Genomic DNA, 25,599 nt, shown 5'->3' with positions numbered 1-25,599 from the left:
TATTGAGTGCTTTCTGTGTGCCAGGCATTGTTCCAAGTGATTTATATATATGAGTTTGTTTAATCTTCGCAGCAACTTCAGAGTAGGTTGCTTATATTATACCCATTTTACAGTTGTGAGAATTGATGCCAAAAGAGGATAAAAAACACTTTCTAGGATGGCACAGCTGGTATGTAGCAGTAGAAGCAGACAATCTGAAGTCTTGGCTGGACTGTGTGGCCTCTGTGAAGACCCTGCGGAAATCAGAGAATAGAGGGGGTCCCACCTCAAGGGCAGGCAGCAGCCAGGACTTACCCTCAGAGACCAGAAAGGATCAGGGAAAGATCACTGGTGCCCAAGAAAGCACTAGCATTTCTGTACAACTTAATCAAATTACCAAAACCGTTTCCGAACTTGGAGCCATCTTTCTTGGATAGTAATGCAATTGACATAGAGATAATTTAAGCCAAAGAGGAAGGACAGAATCGGTGAGCTCACACATGTGGATGGACACTTACTAACTCTGACTAAAACACAGAGAGGCAAAACCTTAAAGCGAGAGTGCATCTTTATTCAATTTACAAATGAGTGCAAAGACCTAGGCAACAAGCTTTGTGTTGGGACTTCGAAAAATCACACATTAAAAAAAAAATAACTCTTCCCCACTCAGCCTTTTGGTGTTGAAGTTTCTATTAAGGATATCTGAATTTGGTCATTAATATGCAATGTTAACTGCTTCTTTGGCAGTTCTTTTTCAGAGGAATCAATCTCATTTTGGGGGGCAGCTTCTAGCCAGGTTATTTCAGATGTGGAAGATTAGGGGCACATGGCTTCCTCAGATGATGCAGGTCTGTAAAGAGAGCTTTGGGAATTGAAGTCTCTGAATTCCTGCTTCCCCCCACTCCATTCTATCAACAGCTTTCTTCACATGCGGTGCCTATGACTGAAAGTGATTATCTGTCTCATTAGCGGTTCGGGGGAATTAGCCATCAACATCTAATGACCTAGTTCTCAAATCCTGCAGTGGCTTCAGAAGTTTGCTAGAGGGGCTTCCCTGGTGGTGCAGCGGTTTAAGAATCCGCCTGCTAATGCAGGGGACATGGGTTCAAGCCCTGGTCCGGAGAGATTCCCACGTGCCGCAGAGCAACTAAGCCCATGTGCCACAACTACTGAGCCTGTGCTCTAGAGCCCGTGAGCCACAACTGCTGAAGCCCATGTGCCACAACTACTGAAGCCTGTGCGCCTAGAGCCCGTGCTCTGCAACAAGGGAAGCCATCACAATGAGAAGCCTGCGCACCACAACGAAGAGTAGCCCCCGCTCACCACAGGTAGAGAAAGCCCACGCGTTGCAATGAAGACCCAACGCAGCCCAAAAAATAAATAAATCAATTAAAAAAAAAAAAGTTTCCTAGAATACCCCAAAGCAGTGTTTCTCAATGTGTGCTTTAGAATCACCGGATCCACCCTATACCTGAGGACTCCTTCCCTTGTTGGGGCCCTGGAGTTGGTCTGCATGTTAAAAGACTTCCCTCTGCTTAGGTTCTGAAGTAGAGCTGGGAAGCCAAGTCCAAGCCCACTCAAGAGGGTGTAGAGCTGCAAGCAGCAGTGGGAACAATCTTCAAAGCTTCCTGTTTTCTTTTTATAGTGAATGGAAGTTTTGCCTCTTATTCCATAGTATATCCAGGATAATTCTAATACTTAAAATGAATTACATTATCTAACATGGAATTGATTTGAACCTCTAGCAAGACTATATGCTTTGGGGTCAGCCTGCTTAGTTTGTAACCTTGCTATCTCTGTGACTTTGGACAAGTTATTTAACCACTGTCCAGAAATGGAGATAGTAGTAGTACCTACCTTTTAAGGTTCTTGTGAAGATTAAATCAGATATTAGATGGAAAATGCTTAGATTCCTGTGCAGTGATTAGACAGTCAGGCTCCAGGTAATAATAACAATGTTGTTATTATTGTTGTTATTTTTATTATCCTGAGGTTTCATGTGACTGGGAGTATGACCACCCCAGTTACAGAGTAGAGTCCTGCAGGGTCACAAAACATCCCTCTCCCACTGACACAGCCAAGCCACCGGCTTATGAAAGGCCTTTTGCCAACCATAGGAAGCCTAAACCAAGCACTGGGAAAAAGCTTTGTGATAACATATTCTCAGCATCCCAGTTTTAGTCCTCCGAGCCCCTGTGTGAAGGGTGTGGGTGACTGTTCTCAGGCAGTCAGGATATGTCACAGGTGGGAGGGAAGCACTTGTTTAGAAAATGTCAGAGAATCCACCAAGTTGTTTTAACCAATAACTGTTCTTCATTCAGTCTGCACTCTTTTTTTCCTCTTCTTCTTGTTTAATGGTTAGGAAAGAGGGCTAAGTTGCACTTTCCCTTTGTAATGATACACATGTCAAATTCATTTCCGCCATCAACTTACTTGTTTTCAAAACATTTAAGAAACCACAAGTTCTACTTGTTTCTTGAAGAAAGGATAGGAAAAACAGGTCACTTGCAATCATGGAGGGAGAAACTCAGCCGTGACTTTTCCTTCCACAGGTCACCACCGTTCTCCTGTTATTGTGCTGCTTTGGTCTAGGATGATCAGGGATGGCGGTGGCTGGCAGGGTGTCCGGGTTCTGAGGAGGGGCCGCCTTTTTGGGAGCCAGGCTGGCCTTCTGTGGCTCAGAGCCTTGCACTGGGCAGCTCTACTTCGGGATGAGCGCTTGGCCAGTCCTCAAGCGTCGTCTCCCCTGGAGAGCAGTTACTGTGGAAGGCCAGCTGCTTGATCCGTTGATTCTGTGTACTCCGAGTGTTTGGGGCCTGCTTCGCGCTGATTCTGCCGTCCTGATCGTGTGCTCATTTTTCATGTAGCCAGGTGGGGTGGGATCTTGGGCCTCTTTTCTCTGTAGGAACTGGTCCTGGCTCTCAAGGTTGATACTTTTCCATCTCTTGCCTCTGCCTTGCTAAATGTCGCTGGGGAGGCTCTGCCTGGGAGGAAAACTCACTGGGTAAGGAGAACACTGCCTCAAGGCTTTTAAAATGTAACGCTTCCTCCCCCTTTTCTCCTCTTCACAGAATACGAGCTGCCAGTAAAACTTTAGGGCAGGACTATTGAGATGTATTTATTACTGTTGTGATGGACAATGGAATTGTCAACTCCTCATCGATCTCCTTTACCCCCTTGCAGATGGGAATTACAGGAAATCACAACTAGCATAAAGAACTGTGTGTGGATGGGAAGGATGGAGTGTGTAACCCTCATTCCCAGAAATGGGCAGAATGGTGGAGCCGACTGACCTTAGCATTAGGCGGTCAGTGGGCCAAAGCATGGGCTGAAGGTATGTCACCATCTGGGAACTGAAATCCGAGTCGTCCTGCTCTCTGACTTTGTGTCATCGTGACTCCCCTCTTACGAGCGCCTCCTGTCTAGTCAGGAACCAGCTCCTGCCATTTCTTTCTTCTGTAGGTTTCTGTCACCACCACTCTGGCCCAGACCTTATCATCCTGTCTGGCCTCCCAGGCTACTTTAGTCTCTCTTGCCAGGTTCATGTCCGGTTAACATTGTTCTTATCTCAAGTGAGACTAGGTAAGAGAATGCAGCCCTATGTGTGTGGGCGGTCATATTACCATCCCTTCCCATGGTGGCGGTGCTCCTTGAGGGCGAGGACTGAGTATTCTGGCGCCTCTCACATAGTAGGCCTTTAGTAAATGCCCGTTGAATTGGATTAGGTCATGTTTCCTGCTCGAGAACATTCATTGGCTCCCCGCTACCTACTGATCCAAAGCTGAATTTCTCTGCCTGTTTTTCATAGCTGTACAATCTGGCCTTATTTTAAGTATTCGGTTGAATACTTAATACTTTGTGGAATAACCAGAGTCTGCTGTGTGACAGATACCAGGAAAACCGTAAGAATTGTCCCTTGCCCTGAACGATCTCAGATGGATTTTTTTTCTGTTCTTCCCTGATTCTTGACTTCTTTCCCCACCCCTACCTTCCTAATTTATCATGCGTACTTAAGCCTTCCAGCCCCAGAAATTCTCTCTATCTCCATACTTACTCAGCACTCAGGGCTTTCAGGTCAGATCTCCCTTCCTTCCTTTTTACGGCCCTCTTTAATTGTCTTGGTTCAGATCCCTTTCTGTATCTTTTTTCTTTCCATTATTCTGTCCATAACTCTCAAGTAGTTGCTGTTCTTCCTTATTTTCTAAAATTCATACCTCACGATTTAGTGGTTGTGTGTTTTTTTGGCCGCACCGCGCAGCATGTGGGATGATCTTAGTTCCCAGACCAGGGATCGAACCCATGCCCCCTACAGTGCAAGTGTGGAGTCTTAACCACTGGGCCACCAGGAAAGTCCCGACTTAGTGTTTTATTGCACCCACATGGACTACTGAAATAGATACTCCTGCCTTATTGTGTGCCTTGATTGTTTGCTGTCAGGGTAGACAGCTTCTCCAGCTCCACTGAAAGTTCCTGGTGGGCCGGGGCCTGTGCTTTTTGTACATTTTGCAAGCTTTATATAGAGGACCGTCAGGAAACGATGATTCACAGAGTGGACAAAGGTGAAAGGTGATCTGACAGTGCTTGGGAGTGGGGTGCCTAGCGGGATTTTGGATGGCCTGGAGCAGAGCATGGGCTGGAGGCTGGAAGACCATCAAGGAATTTTAGGGCTCTGGAAACCCAAGACCTGAGAGAAAATGGAAATGTCAGAAAGAGTCAGGCTTGTCCCCCAGGAGCTGGTCTCACTCTGAGATTCTCCTGAAAACCCAGTTCACATGGAAATTTTGTTCATCCTAGAAGTTGGCCAGTGTTTCTTGGGGAATTGTAGTGAGGCCAGATGCACGTGTGACGAATCCTCTCAGAAGTAGGATGTGAAAGGTACGTGGCCACAGGGAAGCTTGTAGCTTCAGGGAACAGACCATTAGGGGCAACGGTGATTTATTTGTATTAATGGCATTTGTATTGATTCCTCTGGGAAGTTTAGGGATTTAAATATATTCCGTAAATACGTTTTTTTCTTTGCTTTGTCACTGATGGGGCTTATGGCTTATGTTGCATTTTTCCTTCTAATAATAGACTCTTGCATGAAATTAAAAGCAGTGTCTTCCTCTTCTGACTTGGGCAGAATTATAAGTGTAGCACTGACTCCCTGCCCTCCTTCCCCCACCCCCCTTTATTTCTCAGATCCAACTAGGACTGTGAAAACAGGTTGGTAACATTTATGGGCTGGGACCAGTTTCAGCCAGCTAAATTCCCTGTAATCCAGTCTAAATCTGAGGGGCACACCTAAACTTCCTGGAATTCTAGGTAGGAAGTGTGGTTACGGAGGCAAAGCCATTTAATTGTAGCTTGTATGAAAATAAAACCAGCTTGAATACTCTTCTCACAAACTTTCTCTGAAACACTTCTTTAGATCTTTTATTTTTGGCAAATGGGTTTTGGGGTGGCAGCCTCATTACTTGTGATGGAGCGGTATAATAAGCCAGTGGGTGATTTCCCAGAATCCTGAGCCTTTGAAAACTGCTGTTCCTTTTGGGAAGTAAGACGTGCAGAAGCCAGGCTGCGCGTCTCAGATTTATACCCTCTCCCCATTCTCTCTCCACTAGTAACTACTGTGGCTTCAGTCTGCCTAAAAACATAATGGCTTAAATTTGTTTAAATGTTCGTAGCAGTTTGGTAATGAAGTTTAGCCCTTTAATGATTATGATGATGGTGATAAAAATAGACAATAGCAGGCAGACTGAGTTGTGAACTGCTTCTTTTAAGGTTCCCAGGAAGAAAATCACTACCTCACTTTACATGTCAAGGTCTTAGTGTTGAGTAGAAGAGGCAGCATAGTGGAGTGTAGGGAAATCATCTGCCCAAAGGTTACCCTCTAGACAAGTACTTTGAAGGAAGTTGTGTTTTTCTGTTTGGAATGGGCTGTGTTGCTTCTTCTGAGAAGCCTTTTTACAGTAGTATAATTGTTCCTCTGGAACTCCTAGCAGGGTTCTTTGTCTGCCCTCTCCTGTGTTTACAGCTGCTTTTTCTCCCTAGGGGAGCAGTCGTCTGTTTTAAAAAGTGAAGAGAGAAGACCAGAAGTTCTCTCAAACTGAGGTTTGGAAGTCAGAACTGCATTTGCCTTTCAGGAGGGCAGGTTCTAAAGGGGTGTGGTTTGGGCAGAAGTAAAGGAAGTAGTGTCCCCATTCCCTACCCTTACTGCACACCCCACGCTCTACCCAGAGCTTCCTTGTGGCGGCTGTGAAGGAGTTTGGGGTACAAGGTGCCCATTATGGCCCTTTGTTGTACTGGACCAAACATTGCTTTTCAGCTCCTGAGTAAGTCAGTTTTTCAGGCAGGCTACTTTCTGGCCCTGAATATCCATGTCCAGGGTCCTGGGCTGGTGTTGGCCCTAAAGGCCAGGACGAGCCTCTGGTGATAGCACTGGAGCGTAGGGTCAGAAGCAGCATCTGAGGGCGTTTAGGGCAGGACAGATTCTGATCATTAGGATGCTTTCATTATACCAGTGCTTCAGGGCCTTGAAGCTGGCGTTTGCCAGGCATCTAGATGAGGTTAGTAAATCAGCTTAACCTCAATGCCCCTTAGCCTCTTTCCACCCAGTTTTTACCAGATAGCTGGTTGTGGACGTGCATCGTTGTTTTATAAGAAGAGGAATCCTGCTTTGCAGTTGCATAACTGTGCCTTCTATTTAGGTTCTGTAGAGGGTTACATTTGAAAAGCAAATGAGTGTTTTCTTCCACTGTGCGCGCACACTGATCCAGAGTGGGCTGGAGGCTGGGGGACCTTTATGGAGCAAATGCTGTTGAAGGTGGATACTGAGGTGACAGTAAGGGCAGCTGGTGTGCCGAAGCTCCAGTGGCCTGGCTCCCTGGCTGATGGCCCATCCCCCAGGGCTAGGTCAACTGAGAGGGCTTCGGCTTCCCTGAAATGACTGCTTCTTACAGCTAGGTTAGTGTGACCAGCCAGGGGAGAGGGTGGGTTTCCTGGGGAAGAGGGTGGGAGGGTCTTAATTAAGCCAGTCTGGTTTGGCAGTAACTCAGACTCGCCTCCGTTTCTGTGTTGGCTGATAATTCCCTTCAGCTCTCAGAACAGCCCTTTTTCGTTTCCAAACACACACACACACTCACACTCTCACACACACTCTCTCTCACACACACTCACACACACACACACACACACACACATACTCACACACACACAGTTCTTGGAGACTAATGCTGCTGGACTTCCTAATCTGGCAGAATTACGAATGGGCGGCAGCCATTCCTTGGGGGCTCAGAATGGACGGAGCACAGTGAACAGTGCTGGGGCTGGCACTCTGAGGGGGCTCAGTGGTTAGACTCTGATTGGGAGATATTTGGGGAACCTTGTTTATTAGTGAGAGTTGGGAGAACTTAGTTTTGGTTCAGCCACTAACAAGCCCTGTGTCCCCAGGGCAAGTCATAATACCGCTCCAGGCCTCAGTTTTTCCCTCTTAACACGGATAGGTTGGACTTCGGGCTGTACTGTGTTCGGATCCCAAGACAGACCCATGAGTCTGCTCCTGGTAAAGAAGGTGACCAGAGGCAGCAAAGGTGGGTGCAGGAGAACCTTGGATAATGCTAGAGTTGTTTTTGAGGCTCATCCCACCGTGGCAGAGCATTGGGTGACGTTGCTACCCCACCCCCAGGGTGCGCTTTCCAGAGGATGCGTCCACCTGGGTTTGGGCCTGGACCTTGCCCTGCTCCGCCCCATCTTCAGCCGTGGGGGAGGGGCGGGCAGGCACGTGCAGATGGCTGTCTGCCAGCTGCCTGGGGCTGGGCCATCTGCTGCCTGTACCAGCGGGTGGGGTGAGGGGCGAGCAGCAGCCTAATCTCCTCCACTACACTGACTTCTCAGCAGAGTCCAGCCCCCCTGCCCCCCACATTCTGTGCTCTGTTCCAGGGCTCTGTTGTGCTACCCTTCAGCATGGTCTTGCTTTGTTCCAGCTGCCCCCACCCCCAGGAGAACCCTTGCTGCGTTTTTGTTTACTCTGTGTGTGTGCTTTGCCCTTTAGCCCGTGCCCCAAGAATCTTTCTGTAAGGTAAGACAGCAGCAGCAGCAAAAAAAAAAAAAAACAAAAACAAAACTTTAGAAATGAAACTTTGGACTCCTGTTGGTCTCTGTTGAGATGCAAATGATGAATCTCTTCCCATCAGAGTTTGTACCTTTGGGTTCACCTTCCCTTTCTCCATCCCGCCTCCTGGGGAATCTTTGAACAGCAGGGGTGGGCTGAATCACTCTCAGAAAAGCTCTAATTTGGCCTGTGCTTCAAGCCTAGCTTCTTTCTCCCCTTGTGTGGATGTAGGAAAGAGGCAAGGAGAAAGGAACCTGTCCCCATGACTCTTGTGACTCTGGATTTGGAAGTTCTGAACTGGTGTGTGTGTGTGTGTGTGTGTGTGTGTGTGTGTACATGTGCACAGGGTGTACAAGGAGGTGGGGTTAGGGTAGAATGTGGACAGAGTCTTGAAAGTCATCTTTACAAGCGAGGAGATGACAAAGCAGAGAATAATAGAAGGGCAGCATACCCTAAACCAGGACTTCTCAAACTTTATTTATTTTTCAGTTTTTAAAAATTTTATTTTATTTATTTATTTTTTACATCTTTATTGGAGTATAATTGCTTTACAATGGTGTGTTAGTTTCTGCTGTATAACAAAGTGAATCAGTTATACATATACATATGTTCCCATATCTCTTCCCTCTTGCGTCTCCCTCCCTCCCACCCTCCCTATCCCACCCCTCAAGGTGGTCACAAAGCACCAAGCTGATCTCCCTGTGCTATGCGGCTGCTTCCCACTAGCTGTCTACCTTACGTTTGGTAGTGTATATACGTCCATGCCTCTCTCTCGCTTTGTCAAACTTTAGCATAGGAGTCACCCGGGGAATCTTATTAAAGTGCAGATTCTAATTCAGTAGATCAGGGATGAAGGCTGAGATTCAGCGTCTCTAATAAGCTCCCAGGTGATGCCGGTGCTACTCTTCAGTGGCCCTAGCCTCCCGCTTCTCCTCCAAACACTGGTGAAAAGATTGACACGGGAAAGGCAGGAGGGAGGCTAGTAAGGACTTTCATATTTTAAACCTGAGGGCCTGGGCTGGACTTGCAGCCAGTGTTTGCAGAGCCCTTTCTGGGTCGCTCATACCTGAGCTCCAGGCTTCTCTGGACCTCCCCTTGGCCGGGTTCGGTTTCCACAGTAGAAGAACCTCTGTCCTTCAGAGGGTGGATGTGCATACTCACGACTAAGCTGGATCCTTCCCCTTTCTCTTTGGCTCATGATAAGGCCAAAGCTAGCATTTCAGATAGAGCTGGAAGAACGCTCAAGTCATCTTTTCCAACCTCTCTATTTTACAGAGGAGGAAATGGGCCCAGAATAGTTTTGTGACATGTCCAGCCAGTATCAAACAGCTAGTGGCAGAGATGGGGTGAAAACCCAGAAGTCTGAACCCGTAAGCTCCTCTCTCGAGGGCCTATAAGCCTGAGTTAGGGACAGCGGATCAGGGGACAGGTGGTAGGACAGGAGGCTTTCCAGTGGTGTGAGGGAATTTGCAAGACATGCACATCTACTGGCATCTGCTGCAGCTCAGTGCTCATCCACTCAGGCCAGGGTTCTCACCTGCAGCACAGTTGACGTTCGGGGCCAAATTCTTTGTTCTGGGGGCTGTCCTGTGCATTGTGGGATATTTAGTGGTATCCCTCACCTCTACCCTCTAGATGCCAATAGCACCCCCCAAGTTATGACCATCAAAATGCCTCCAAATGTTGCCAGAAACCCTGGGACTGGGGTGGAGTGTAGAAGTGTCCCCAGTTGAAAACCTCTAGTTCAGGCAGTAAAGTATTTTGGGAAGGAGGGTCCCTCTTGGACACCTATACTGGGTTTTTTTTTGAGAGTGTGGTGGTCTCAGAGTTACAAAGAAAGCATAAAAAACAGATGGGGCCCCAGCTTTCCCAGGACCTTATAGTTTAGTGGGCCCAGAACAGATAAATTGCCATTTTAATGGTCCCTCCAGGGTAAGGCCCCAGGCTGGACTCTGAAGAATGGGGTGCCAGCCCAGGTGCTTAATGAGGAGGAGGCTGTGCTACCCTGGGCTGGATCGCATAGCTAAGAATTGAGTAACTCTCATTCAGCTCTTAAGTTACTCTTACCTATTTCTCAAGGAGCATTCTTCCATTCTGAAAAAAACCTTTTATCTGAATCTGTAAAGGCCAGTCAGACACATTAACCAATAGAAGTGTACACTTGAGGAGAGGGAGGCCTCGTCAGGCCTGATGCTGGTGAGGCTAACTCATTCCTTCATGAGATTTACTTTTTATTTTTTGATTTTCTTCTGCTATGGGATGAATCCTCTGATAGACCTTTCTTGTCTTTTCCAGTGTGTTAAGGAACATGACTACATAAGAGCTATAGTCTGTAATGTTGTGAGTCCATAGGTATAAAATATGGGTAAAACATGGCTCTGTATGAACCTGAGAGTCTTCACCCCTTTTTACTCTTCATAGGATGCTGCACTTGCAAATGTTTGTAAGGCCACTGGGCTTCCATCTTGTGCTCAGCACAGGCCTCCGTGAAAAATATTACTGCAGAGCACAGAAAGCATTTGTGATGGGGACTTCTTAGTTCTTGTCAACTTTTCCTTCACCAGTGTCAGACTGATTTTTTCCCAGTGCTTTGAACATGATGCTCCATTGCCTCCTGGGCTGTTTTGTTTATAACAATAGACTTGCTGTAATTCTTTGTTCCTCTGCACCGTCTCTCCTCCTAACCCCTCATGGCTGCTTTTAATATGTTCTCTTTAATGCTAGTTTTCATCATTTTGATTACAATGTACCTTGTGTTTTCTTTTTGTGCTGCTTCTTGGGATTTGATGAGCTTCTTGAATCTGTGGTTTATAGTTTTCATCAAAGTTAGAAAAATTTCAGCCATTGTTAAAAAAAAATGTTCGTGCCTACCCATATGCCCTCCCCGTGCCCCAATTATATATATGTTAGGCTGCTTGATAGTGTCAACACTTCTGACTGATGTTCTGTGTATGTCACTTTGGACAGTTTCTATTGCTGTGCTTTCAAGTTCATTAATTTTTTTCTTCTTCAGTGTCTAATCTGTTAATCCCATCCTGTGTATTTTTCATTTTAGATATTTGTATTTTTCCCTCTAGAAGTTCAATTTGAGTCTTCATTTTGTTTTCCATTTCTTTCCTCATCATGCTGACGCCTTCCTTTTTTCTCTTGAACGTACAGAGTATATTTGTAATAGAGATTTGAATATCCTTGTCCACTAACTCTGTCATCTGTGTCATTTCCTTGTCCATTTCTATTGTTTGATTATTCTCCTCATGTGACCATATGTCATGGTTTTAATTTCCCGCCTCTTTGCATGCCTGTTAATTTTTTTAAAAATAAATTTATTTATTTTTGGCTGCATTGGGTTTGTTGCTGTGCATGGGCTTTCTCTAGTTGCGGCAAGTGGGGGCTACCTTGTTGCGGTGCGCGGGCTTCTCATTGTGGTGGCTTCTCATTGTGGAGCACGGGCTCTAGGCACGCGGGCTTCAGTAGTTGTGGCATGTGGGCTTCAATAGTTGTGGCTCGCGGGCTCTAGAGCGCAGGCTCAGTAGTTGTGGCGCACGGGCTTAGTTGCTCCGCGGCATGTGGTATCTTCCCAGACCCGGGCTCGAACCTGTGTCCCCTGCATTGGCAGGCGGATTCTCAACCACTGTGCCACTAGGGAAGCCCTGCCTGTTAATTTTTGCTTTGAAGCTAGACATAGTTGGCACAGACATAGTTGTGTGTTGGTGGGTGCTGGAACTTTTTGCATTCCTTTAAAAACTCTTCAGCTTTGTTTTCAGAAGCAATTCAGTTAGTACTTACAATTGGTTTGATCCTTTCGAGGCTTACTTTTCAGTTTATTAGGGTGGGTCCAGAACAGCCTTTAGTCTAGGGCTAGGATGGTCCCACTGCTGCGGCAAACCCTTCTGAAGATTCCTTCCAATGCCCTGTGGGTTAGGAGATTTTTTCCATCTTGGCTGGTGGGAACATGTAAATTTCTGGCTCTGCGTGAGTGCCGGGGGTTATGCTGCCTATTTCTTTCCTTTGGTTCTTTCCTCAGCCTTGCTAGTTTCCTCAAACACCTGCACAGATCAGCATACTCACCTCTGCAGATCTCTGCACTTTTTTCTCTTTGCAGCTCCCTCCTTTCGATTACTTTGCCCTGCACTTTCTAGCCACCTTGGCATCCCCAAATTCCCAACTCTGTCTCTTCAACTCATTGAAATTGTTGAACACTTTCAGGTTTTTTCTCCCTACTCTGTGACCTGAAGGCTCCTTTAGGGGATTGGCTGGGGCACTAGTAGGACTCACTGCATTTCTTCCCCTTTTTTCAAGGATCACTGCCCTGTGCTGCCTATTGTTGAATGTCTGCTACCCCACTTTCATATATAAGGAAACAAGAGGCTCACAGCAAGCAGGTAAAACAGTACACCTAGCACCCCTAAGAAGCAAGAGGCAGAATCAGGATTTGAACTCCCTTTTGTATGACACTGAAACTCACATTGTGATTGATTCTGTAATTAACTGTTTCATTTCCCTCTTCTGGCTCCAGCTTACTTCCCTGTTTTGTCCTTGACACTTTGGCTGTATATCTCCAATGTGTTTTCACTTTTTACCTCATTATAGTTATTTGTGTATGTATCTTATCTCCCCCAGTGGACTATAAACTCTTTAATGGTATGAGCTTTCCCCCATCTTTGTACCTTTCGTGTGAATCTAGGGTAAGTAGGTGCTCGTTATATGTGTTGAACAAAGTCAGTAAGCTTCTTAAGAAACGTGTGTTGGGAATGAGGGAGATATCAGATGATTCCCTTATTAAGTTATGCTGCTTCTTTTCTTTTTTATTTTTTAACATCTTTATTGGAGTATAATTGCGTTACAGTGTTGTGTTAGTTTCTGCTGTATAACAAAGTGAATCAGCTATATGCATATATATATCCCCATATCCCCTCCCTCTTGCATCTCCCTCCCACCCTCCCTATACCACCCCTCTAGGTAGACACAAAGCACCGAGCTGATCTCCCTGTGCTATGCGGCTGCTTCCCACTAGCTATCTATTTTACATTCGGTAGTGTATATATGTCAGTGCTACTCTCTCACTTCATCCCAGCTTCCCCTTCCCCCTCCCTGTGTCCTCAAGTCCATTCTCTGCATCTGTGTCTTTATTCCTGTCCTGCCCCTAGGTTCTTCAGAGCCATTTTTTTCTAGATTCCATATATATGTGTTACGGTATTGTTTTTTTTTTTTTTCTGACTTACTTCACTCTGTATGACAGACTCTAGGTCCATCCACCTCACTACAAATAACTCAGTTTCGTTTCTTTTTATGGCTGACTAATATTCCATTGTATATATGTACCACATCTTCTTTATTCATGCATCTGTCGCTGGACACTTCGGTTGCTTCCATGTCCTGGCCATTGTAAATAGTGCTGCAGTGAACATTGTGGTACATGACTCTTTTTGAATTAGGGTTTTCTCAGGGTATATGCCCAATAGTGGGATTGCTGGGTTGTATGGTAGTTCTATTTTTAGTTTTTTAGGGAACCTCCCTACTGTTCTCCATAGTGGCTGCATCAATTTACATTCCCACCAACAGTGGAAGAGGGTTCCCTTCTCTCCACACCCTCTCCAGCATTTATTGTTTGTAGATTTTTTTGATGATGGCCATTCTGACTGGTGCAAGGTGATACCTCATTGTAGTTTTGATTTGCATTTCTCTAATGATTAATGATGTTGAGCATTCTTTTATGTGTTTGTTGGCAATGTGTATATCTTCTTTGGACAAATGTCTATTTAGCTCTTCTGCCCATTTTTGGATTGGGTTGTCTGTTTTTTTGATATTGAGCTGCATGAGCTGCTTGTATATTTTGGAGATTAATCCTTTGTCAGTTGCAAATATTTTCTCCCATTCTGAGGGTTGTCTTTTGGTCTTGTTTATGGTTTCCTTTGCTGTGCAAAAGCTTTTAAGTTTCATTAGGTCCCATTTGTTTATTTTTGTTTTTATTTCCATTTCTCTAGGAGGTGGGTTAAAAAGGATCTTGCTGTGATTTATGTCACAGAGCATTCTTCCTGTTTTCCTCTAAAAGTTTTATAGTGTCTGGCCTTACCTTTAGGCCTTTAATCTATTTTGAGTTTATTTTTGTGTATGGTGCTAGGAAGTGTTCTAATTTCATTCTTTTACATGTAGCTGTCCAGTTTTCCCATCACCACTTATTTAAGAGGCTGTCTTTTCTCCACTGTATACTCTTGCCTCCTTTATCAAAGATAAGATGACCATATGTGCATGGGTTTATCTCTGGGCTTTCTATCCTGTTCCATTGATCTATATTTCTGTTTTTGTACTAGTACCATACTGTCTTGATTACTGTAGGTTTGTAGTATAGTCTGCTGTTTCTTTCTTATCTGCTGTGTTTATCACAATCTCTTAACGTCTTCTAAGATGATACCTGGACTTTATGAAGTTCTTCATTTGATACCTCTGCCTGAACTTTGACTAATTTGAGATAACTTTCGAGTCTGTATTTGGAGATTTAAGGGAATATTCCTTCTTGTGAGTTAACCAGATTCCTTTCTTCTCCGGTCCTGACTTAGAACCCCACGTGGAGAGAACTGGAGGTATGGTTGGAGCTAGACCTAGAGCATGCAGGCATTGGTGGAGGGGCTCTGTAGAATGAGAGGGTCATGTAAGGGCAGAGGTGGTGCTGGGGCGTGGCACTAATCAAAGGGGAAGGAACAGTAGGCAAGTTCCTGCTTCTCGTTTTTGCTTGGGGCCTTTCAGTCCAACCTTGACAACTTACAGGAAGTTTGGGTAATTTGTGAGGAGGAGGATGGGAAGAGTCATGGTTTGGTTATAAATTAGGAGGCTTCTTGGAACTTATACAAGATGGAGAACAGTTTGGAGCCAGAGGCAGTGTCTTGTTTGTTCTAAATGTGTACCTCACTGGGGCTGTTAAGCTTCAGTAGATGGAGGTGAAGAACATGCTTCTGGAATCCTGAACCTTAGGGGAAAATACTCGGCTGACATTTGAGTAGAAAGGAGGGAAATGGCAGAAATCGAGACCATATTTATGGAGCACCTTAAGGCCTGAGAGACACTAAGTCCACTTCTCTGGCCCTGCCATTAGGTTGACTGTTTCTTCTCACTCATGAATCCTACAGAAGAGGTAGTAGTTTTGGAAAAAGGGTGATGGGGTGGAGAGGCTTTTGTTGTTGTTGAACATTAAGGAAGCAGGCAGGTCTTAAATATTCATCCCCAGCGTCTCCACAGCTTTGGCAACCATAGTGTGTGTGTCTGGGTGCTCATTCGGAGGGACTCTCGATTGGGTTTGGGGGGAGGGTGTTTCAGAGCTATCTGGGCAGTTCCAGAAGCTTTAACTGAAATCCTTGGGTTAACTGAGAAAGTACAACTCATAATATATTTGGAGCCAGAAGCCATCATCCAGTGTTTCTTCTCCCTTCTTTTCCAGTTCCAGCCACCCCCAATTGTTTTGCCCTTATTGTGTCTGCTTTCTCACTTTGAATTCATGTTAAAGTCAGCATGATCTGCCCTCACCACTCTAATAAATGTGCTCTTGAGGAGGTCACTAGTGATATCCTAGTGGCCAGATCCAGTGGGTATTTTTTAGTTTTTATTTACTGGACCTTTGCTGCATCTGCCACTGTGCCCCCTCACATCCTCCTTGAATCACTCTGTCCCTACCTTGACAGCTGTGATGCACAGGGTTCCGGTTTCCTTGTGCTTTTTGGAGTGTCTTTCATGGTGTCTCCTTCCTTGATAGGCCTCTTTAAAAAGTTAGTGTTCTCCTCAGGATTCTGGCTTGACTCTCTGCTCACTCATCTCTCTCACCTAGGTGAGCTCATCGTCTATTTTGCATGGTTTCAGCCATCACTTTCAGGCCAATCACTCCAGGGCAGTACCCCAAGTTCGGAGCACTTTGCAGACTTTCATACTCATTTCTAACTTGCCTGCTAGACTTTTCTACCTGGATATCCTTCAAGTACCTACAATTCAACCCACCCAAAAATAACCTGAACTACATTCATCATATTCTTCACCAAAACCTGCTTGTCTACCTGTGTTCTCTCCCTCCTGTGGTAGCTTCTACCATTCACACAGTCACAAGCCAAAAACCTAGGTGTCATCCTTTATCTTACTCATCCCATCCTATTAGTTTCTGGCATCTTCTACAGCCTTTGGCACATTATGGACACAGAATGAATAAAAGAAAACGCTTATTAATTTCATCTGAAATTAACTACAGTTTAGCACTTTGGTTTTGATAAATCCAAACATCTCTGATTACACTTGTAACTTTCGGGGAAGGGCATTTGATTTTTGACCACATTCAAATTATATTAAGGAGAAGGCACTTTTTTGTTTAAAACAGGAATACTTTGTGGGGGGATTAGTTATTATTAGAAATGGGTGGATTAGCCACATGCTGTCTTTTCAGGCTCCCTAAGGAGCTGCTCACAGTTAAAGATAAGGTGGATGAAGCCGGATTGTGCTGGCCCAGGAGGGTGCTGTCCTTCATGAACATGGGAGTAGAGGCAGCAGTTGTGGGTGAACTCGCCATGTGCTATGGCTTTCATGTGAGTCATAGATAGACTTTTCCCTTGGGGAGGGTAACACGCCCCCTTCAAGCTCATTGATGGATTTCCTTAATTGTATTCTGGTGTTTCTAACATAAACATTGAGGATGTGTCAGTAACTGTCATGCTTCTCCAAGTTGATCTCCCTTCCTTTCCATCTAACCCCCCCCCCCAAAAAAATAGAAAAGAAAATAAAGAAAAAAAAAAAAGAAAAGGAGAAAGTGACTTAAAGACTCATAGGATTTTGGAGCCAGAGAATTTCTTCAAGTACTGGTCATCTAGCTCAGCCCTTCCGTTTTCAGATGATGATGACAGTAAAGATAGGTGGTGATATAACTATAACACCATTTTTGATGACTTACTGAGTGCCAGACACTATACTAAGTGCTTTATATATATTTCCCATATGATACTTACAATAGCCCTATGAGGTAGCTGTTATTAGTGCTATTTTATAGATAAGGAAACTGAGGTCCAGAAAGATTGGAGAACTGTATTGGGGTTAAGAGGATGCTGAAGCAGCTGTTGTGCAGAGAGATGAAGCATCTTGCTTTTTCAAGGTCCGGTTTTCCACTTAGAGGCAGAACATTAGTAGAATCCAAATCCCCTGACCTTGAACTCAGTAAGCCTATATTTTTGTTTTCACCTGAGAATTCATTCTCTGTGGTCATTTTTGTCTCCTCTCTCGCTCAGCCCCTTTTAATTACAGTGAAATTGAATGAAGTAGAGGAAAAAGTAGAGTTGGGGTTTTTGGTGAGTTTTTAGTTTATTTTTAAATAGGCAGCATTCCCAGACTGACTGGGAATGTAGCAGAAGGCCTGAGAACCAGGAAGTGACACAGACCTGTTTATACCCTTCCACTTGGGAGCCTTTGGAAAGCGATCCACAGAGACAGTAAAAAGTAAACACAACTGCTTCAACCAGTTCTCTTGGGTTTGCTATTTTTGACCTGGAGGAGGTGTTTCCTACACAGCTATGAGTACATACTTTGAAAACCAAAATCTAGCACTGAAACATCCCCTTGAGTGAAGGTATATAAACAGATATTTATTTCCTGTTACCAGACAGCAGCATTCAGTGACTCCTGGCAGACAAAATTATCACTTTATTTTTCCTCTCTCCCTCTGCCATCCTTTTTTTTTTTTTCTCTCTCTCTCTCTTTATAATTAGCGCTGTGCATGCAAAACTGCCCCGGGGGCTTCCCTGGTGGCGCAGTGGTTGAGAGTCCGCCTGCCGATGCAGGGGACACGGGTTCGTGCCCGGGTCCGGGAAGATCCCACATGCCGCGGAGCAGCTGGGCCTGTGAGCCATGGCCGCTGGGCCTGTGCGTCCGGAGCCTGTGCTCTGCAATGGGAGAGGCCACAACAGTGAGAGGCCCGCGTACCGCAAAAACAAAAAAACAGAAAAACTGCCCCGGGAGCGCACTGAATCCGTGTGTGATCTTCAAGGTCCAGCTCAAAGCTTTCTCTGTCACCTCCCCCTACTCCCAACCAGAAGCCTTTGTTCTTATCTCCTCTGTGTTCTCATAGCACTTTTTAACATTAAAAAACAAAACAAAAACACAAACCCTTGTAACAGTTTCACAGTGTGATGTAGATAAACATGTAATTCCTCTCACATAGATTGAGAATTCCTTGAGAGTAAGAACTATGCCCCACTTCATCTCTGTGATCACCCAAGTCTTGCACTGAAGACAGCCAGTAAATATTTGCTGAATTGCAGTAGAGTCACTGCAAACACTGAGCCCTAAGAAATCAGATTTAGCAGATCAGCTTCCCAGACTTTATTTGCCAAGTGGGTATTGAAGCCTGCTCCACTCAGCTCTGATAGGAACCAAGAAGAGGGGTGTGATGACACATAGATGTATCTCTGGGTCTAGGAACCAATTACAGCCACTTCTGCCAAACATCTGTTTTGCTACCTGGCAAAACTTCAGGATTTATATACCCTTTTCCCCTCCTGTTTTATATCTGCTGCTACTTTGCCATCTTGTATTTCCTATACAAATTATGGGTTTGGGGTTTATCTTTTCTTCCCCTTCCTGAACAAATAAATGTTGAGCACTTTGGGGCACAGAAAGAGGCGGGAGTTGGTGCTCTGCAGGAATTTACTACCTGCAGTAAATGTAGCATACAACAGTTAAGTAACTGTGAGTGGGCCTTGGGGGAGGATATGACTGGTTCTCCCAGTCTTCCAGGCAGTGATGCTATGGGTTCAGAAGAGCCTTCCATGCTTGTGGGCTCAATTGAAGAGTTTTCCCAGAGGAGATGCAAATAAGCTTGACCTTGTATTTGGAAAAAAGAACAGGGAGTCCTTTGCAGTAGGAAAGCAAGAGGAGGAAAGACTTCTAGGCCCCTTTGATTCCATCTATCTGTAAAATAGGCATAGTGGCACCTATATAATGAGGTAATGAGTGTGTGTGTGTGTGTGTGTGTGTGTGTGTGTGTGTGTGTGTGTGTGTGTGTGTGTGTGTGTGTGTGTCTCAGACATGTAAGCTCTGTGCCCTTATCCTCTCCTGTAGCATATTCAGGCTAGAAAACCTCCTTGGTCCCTCTAGACACACATATCACTTCAGTATAGTCACATACATGATTATTTAATTTTGGGGGGGAATGTTAAGTTCCTTAAAAATATATATTTTCAGAACTTCATGGGAGAGACCTTTGGAGGTTCATTTGTTTAAGCTCTTGGCTCTTCTTTCATCTAAATTAACTGTGTTTCGAGCCTAGTCTGGGGGCATGTGTTTTCAGCCCAGCTGAAACAGTACCCTTCGGGGGTCTAGTGGGGGCTCAGTAACATCCTTTTACAGCAGGAAGGGGCCTTCAACAGCACTGATTTGAGGGCCCAGTGTTCCAGACATTGTCCTGATCCTTCACGTTGATCCCATTTCCACTTCACGACAGCCCAATAAGGTGGGTGTTATTTATCCAGTTTGTAGATGGGAACTGAAAATAACTTGCCCTAGGCCACCTAACTAATAATATCCAAGCAGACCAGAGATTCCGGCACAGCCTACCAGAATCTTTCCACGGATCCAGGCTCTCTGAGAGAGAAGTATTTGAATTGTTTCGTTTTACTGATGAGGAAACAGAGGCATCAAGAGGCGAACTGATTGGTTCTAGTTTAGCCCATCCGTCTAGAGGAGAAGTGGTTTCCTGCCTTCACTGTTGGAAATTTATGGCCTGAGCCAAGTGCCTGTGAGCAGGCACTCTGCCTTTTCTCTCCTTTTTTCTGTCCTGTCTTGAGCCTGTCTTGTTTTGTTCTCTTGTGTCCTTCTCTCTTGCATTTTCTCTTTCTCTCTGGGCCCCTACAGCTCTGCAGTGATGTGTGTGTGTGTGTGTGTGTGTGTAGGCTGGGGTTTTTTGGTCAGATGTTTGTTATTTTTGGAAAGCACTTTAGGAACACTGTGTACGGATGGCCTATACAAATGTGCTGATGGATTGATTAAGCTCTAAATGGAAAAGTTGGAGTCTCCTGAGTTTGCTGCAGTGCAGAGGGAGATAGATTCTAGGATAGGTCTGGGGAGATGCAGGGGGAAAGGACTGCTCTGCGGAAAAAAGAGGATGGATTTAACATTTCTTCCTTCTAGTCAGAACTTTTGTTGACTTACGTTTTCAGGAGAAATACTTCTGGGCTTCTCCTTTTTCCTAAAAGACGTTCCAGATTCCTTAGAACTCAGAGGGCATTTGGGGATCATCCAGACCTACCCCGTGAGGACCAGGAAGAATGATTGACTTGCCTGAGGCCAATCTGCTGTTGGTTGGTGGAGCTGGGACTTAAGGGCTGTCTGCTGCACTCAGATCCAGGCTGCAGTCATCCTGCTGCTAGGTTCTAGAAAAGAGATGCTGGAGACTATTGAGGAGAAGGTTTAGTGTGTCTGCTGGTGTCCCTGCTGTCTGAAGCCTGAGCAGTAGTGTAGGGGAAAAGTGGGACAACAAGAGGATGTAGTGAGCAGTTCTGGGGAGTGAGACAAGAATACAAGGAATATTAAAGCAATTCAAAAAAGCCTCAAACACCTACCCTACCCTGGCTTCAGTGGTTTCTGAGAAAAGCTGAGGGTTATTTTTGTGATTTGTAGGAGGTAAATTTTTTTTTTTTAGGAATTTTATTTATTTACTTATTTATTTAATTTGGTTGCACCAGGTCTTAGTTGTGGCAGACTCCTTAGTTGTGGCTCATGGGCTCCTTAGTTGCCGCGTGCATGTGAGATCTAGTTCCCTGACCAGGGATCAAGCCCAGGTGCCCTGCATTGGGAGCGTGGAGTCTTAACCACTGTGCCACCAGGGAAGTCCCTGTAGGAGGCAAATTTTGACAAGAGTTTGATGTTTGTGTCCTTTGGGCTTTGGAGCTGGAGATGAAAAGGAAATGGATAAAGGAACTTATGGCTGTCAAGGATCTCAAAGTCCGATAGACAACTTCGTGCCTATTGAAGGTACTCAGCTGCTGGTGGCACAAAAGAAAGGGGAAGATACAGAGGTTAGGAAGATTGGAAGGAGCCATTTATCCCCAGGGAGGAAAAAAGTAAACTGAAGACATCTAGAAGTAATACAGTTTTGTCATTTTGTGGGAGAGGAGTGGGAGGCACTAAGGTCTGATACACATTGAGATACCTTTTGCTGCTGTGGCCTAGGCATTTCAGGGCGAGTGGGAGTGAAGGGGGGGACACTGCAGGCAGAAAGGGAGAGGTAAGGGGGGGCCTCCCAGCACGTTATTCCCTTCTCTCGTCACACCCTCTGGGGAACTTTGGACTCCAGAGTTAGCACTTCTTATCTTTACAGTCTAAAATGTAATGGTTAAGTTCTGTTCCAACTTCATGAACTGTTCTTTGTCTCCCCCCATCACATGGTAGTATTAATCAAAGGAACAGACTCTTATTCTAGATTCTCCCACCACCACCATCCCCTTTCCAGACTAGTCTGAGGCAAGAAAAGGATTTATGTTGGTTGTACCTGTCCAGTTCCCTCTTGTAACTAATGGAGAGATGGCCATGGTATAGGAAATAATCTGTCCTGAGGATTACATGTAAACGGAGGCTGAGCTCACAGAGATGTAGAGAAACTCACGTAGCCCCTGGGCGCCAAGCGTGGCTGAGTCAGGACCCTTTGCCTTCACAGAGGAGCGCTCGGTAGAGTGTGACATGACTGCGCCTCAGCAGGACTGTGACAGTCTCCACCCGCAGGGATAGGCCCCAGGGCAACCCAGACGCATGAGCTGCGGAGATCTGGGCCCTGCCCTGCGTGTCTAGGGGACTGGGCGCCCTGGCTGTTCCATGGCTCCCCACTCCCAGCCCCTCCCCCAGCTGCTGCTGCCTCCCTAAGCTATGAGCCATTTTTCAAGGTGACTCTAAGGATACATTTCACCTTAGGCAGGCTTTTTGGTTAATCTGGAAGCATCTGTGGCAACAACAAGTAAGCAAATTGCGTGAACTTCGAGCTCGTGTTACAGGTTCTCCTCAGCACCAGAAGCCTGCATGCTTATCATCATCTTTTTTGTGAGCGGTTCCTCAGGTCACCCTCTGCTGTCTTGGCTTACAGGCTAAGACTGTAAATAGGAGGACCTGAGTCTTACTAGTTCACAGAGCAAGCAGCCTTTTATATTTTGTCCCTTTTAAACCTCACTATAGACCGGTGAGATATTCACTGGTGAGATAGTCAAAGCAAGCAACACCTCCATTTTACAGATGAGGAAACAGAGGCAGAGATGTGGGACGGTTCTTCCCCAAGTTCAGAGCTGTGGCTTAAGGGCAGTGTCCTTCCTCTTGGAGGGTCACTCTGGGCAGGAGACGAGTGTTCATGACATCACATTCAGCAGAGCAGTCACTCAGCTTTTGATGTTTTGGGTTCACAGAGGTGGGGAAAGGCCAGATTCTGACCTTAAGGGGCTGGCAGTCTAGCTCATGGGGGTCTCCCCTTGCTACAGGCTGTTGAGGCGGCAGTGTTGGTCCCAAGAAGGAAAGTCAGAAGGGTGAATGCAGACTTCCCATGACCCTGCCCCACCCCGTGTTTTGGAAGAGCTGGAGGAAGAGGTAGGTTATACAGAGAGAAGCGTGGATGCCCTGGAGAATTCTGTGATTGAGAGAGACCTTTGAGCTGCTTTTAGGTATGAAGACGGAAGCCAGAGGAGAGTGGTGTGAAGTACGTTCATGATGTTGAGCAGCCATCACCACCATCCGTCTCCATAACTCTTTTCATCCGGCAAAACTGAAACTCTGTACGCATTAAACAATAACTCCCCATTCCCCCCTCCCCTTAGCCCCTGACATCCACCATTTTACTTTATCTCTAAATTATAATGTTTTTAAATCAGGGGAAGTGGTCACTAACACACCAGCGGAATACTGAAGCAAAATGAATTCTTTTTTTTTTTTTTTAACTACGTTTTCGTCTATGTGTTTCTCTAAGGGTAATAATGAATACTTTGTCTTAATTTGTTCTAAGTGTTCTTCTTTTCACTTGGTCTAAAGCCATGATTCAAGGGCAGGCTTTATTTTGTTTTTTAAAATTCTGTGTTCTAAGTGGATTCTTTCTGAAAATGATTAGATGTCGTGTGACCCTTTCTTCGTAGTAGCTGGGTTTTCCCATTTGGGGTGATATCCTGGGGCTGTGGGGATTCACTTTTCTCTGTATTATTGTATTATTTCTGAAGCACTGACCCTTGGCTCAGCCTAGCATATAAACATTCCTTGACTCTCCTCTGTTCATCTTTTCTCTTCTCTTTGCAGAGCCCCTTTTTCCATCACCCCATTTGTTTTGCACTTGATCAGGTCTTAGGCTTCATGGTGGAATCGGTCCCTTGGCCCAGGTAACTGCTTAAACAGTAAGGGAGGAACCGGCTGTTTCTAGAAAACGAAACAGAACGTGGGCTCATTTGTGTGCATCTTCTCCCCAGTCCCATACTGGCTCCTCCCCCACAGTGTTCATGAGTTAGGCAGACATTTGCTGCCTGCCTGTCAGGTGCCAGGCCCTGTGCTGGCTTATGAAGATTCCAAGTTGAGTAATTCACAGTCCCTGCCTTCAAGGAACTTTGAGCCTAGTGAGGTGAGACAGATAAACAGATATAATAACTTGATAGAGGTACAGTCAGAGTAGGGTGCTCAGGGCACTTTGGGAGTAAGGAGGGGGTTAGTTCTACTGGAGGTGGGCGTGACATGTCAGAAGAGTTCCTCCAGGAGATGAGGCTTGTGCTGAGCCCTGAAACTTGACTGTATTCCTGGCAGAGAGAGCAATCAGGTTTATTGGAGTGTCAGTCAGTTTGTTGAGGGAGGAGACAGGTGGCTTACAGGAATGCCTTGCTACATTAATTTTATTCTGTATTTTATCTGTCTGAATAGGTAATGCATACACAAAGTACAACACTCAAGAAGATGAAAAGGGGATACGTACAGTGAAAAATGAGCTTCCTTCTCTGTTAACCACTAGATTCCCTCGCTGACAGCACTTGGTAGCTACCAGTTTCTTGCGCATCAATTCCAGAGAGAGACTTCCAGTGCATACAGGGGTGTGTGTGTGTATGTGTGTGTGTCCTTTAAAAATACATGCATACACACACATAGTTTTCTTCACATACTAATTTTGGAAGTCATTCCATATTAGTACAGACTGAACTGCCCAGTTCTTTTTAAACCACTGCGTGGTATTCTATTATGTGGGTGTATGACAACTTATTTAACTAGTAACCCTTCAGTCTTGTGCCAGTAAAAATAATGCACTGAATATCCTGCATATATATCATTGCACACGTGATTTCTCAGGACAGATGATAGAAGTAGAATTGATAGGTCAGAGAATGTGTGCATTTTGGGGACATATATTGTCACACAGTTCTCCAAAGAGCTCTATATTAATTATAAAATACGAAATGTAAGATTCTTTACCACTTGGTAAGCCCCCCACCACGCCAGTCCTCTAAAATCCTTGCCAGAGTGATCTTCCTAAATGAATTTGGTGTTGTAACTTCCCTGTTTATAATCCTCGTAAGCTTCACGTGGTCTTCAGGATAAAGTTTAAACTTAGCCCAGCCCCTGCCTCTAGCATCTGCCGGGAGTGCTGGGTTCCATTGCTCTGAGCCACTTGGACTTGGTGTCTCTGTTTCCTTTTCCAGTAGACACATCCTTTAGCAATCTGTTTAGCATCCCGTCCTGTGGGTAATCTTTCCTCATTCCTCCAGGCGGGCACGGAACACTACGCGTCACCCTGATCCAGCCTCATCCATTCACTGCAGAAGTATTTGTTGTGCATGTGCTGTGATGTGGCACGGGCAGGTGTCATCCTTGATGATCCATTGGTTCTTGCCTTGAGGGGATGATGACTGCCTGGTAGGGTTACCTGCTGTGGCTGCATGTACAAGGGCAGCACCAAGGACCCATTGCTGACTGGCTGGTGGCCCTGGGCATATCCTTTAACTTTTTGGACCTTGGTTTTGGCATCTGTCAAAAGAGGAGGTGAAGCCTGATGACCTCCAAGGTCCTCGACGCTCAGATCTTATTAATAATTACGATAGCAACAGCCGCTGGTGTTTACTGAGGACTTGCTAAGTGCCAGGCACTGTGTTGAGCACTTTGATCCTACTCCTTACATCAACCCTGTGAAGATGATGGTATCGTTACTGTCTCCATTTTACAGATGAGAAAACTGAGGCTAAGAGAGTAATTTGGCCACAAGGTCATAATAAAGGAAATAGATTTGAATTCTGGCATTCTGACTCTACCATTCTTAGCCACAAAACTGTTTACACATTCCACACATTTACGCATGGTTTTGTGTACTGTTTTGGGTCAGTCACAGACTCCACCCCTAGACCTCTCCATGAACCATCCCTGTTCTGCAGCCATAAAGGCTCAAGTTGGAATCTGGGTAAAAGCTGGGGACAGAGGACTGCTACAGTCCCAACTACTTGGGGGTAGTGGATAAAGACCCGGTGGCTAGCTCTGTTCTTGAGCCCCTGGCTCATTCTCATTGGAGACCCTCATAG

At 45.4% G+C, this 25,599-nt stretch overlaps 1 protein-coding gene across 4 annotated transcripts in view; it reads left to right on the top strand.

Moving 5' to 3' along the window:
• The window catches only part of SUSD6 (sushi domain containing 6), a 95,792-nt gene that overhangs the window by 16,188 nt on the left and 54,005 nt on the right, over positions 1-25,599 (top strand). The window lies entirely within an intron of this gene.

The sequence above is a fragment of the Stenella coeruleoalba genome, assembly GCF_951394435.1.
Source record: "Stenella coeruleoalba genome assembly, chromosome: 2".
NCBI lineage: Eukaryota > Metazoa > Chordata > Mammalia > Artiodactyla > Delphinidae > Stenella > Stenella coeruleoalba.
This window is presented reverse-complemented; position numbering and strand designations above follow the sequence as displayed.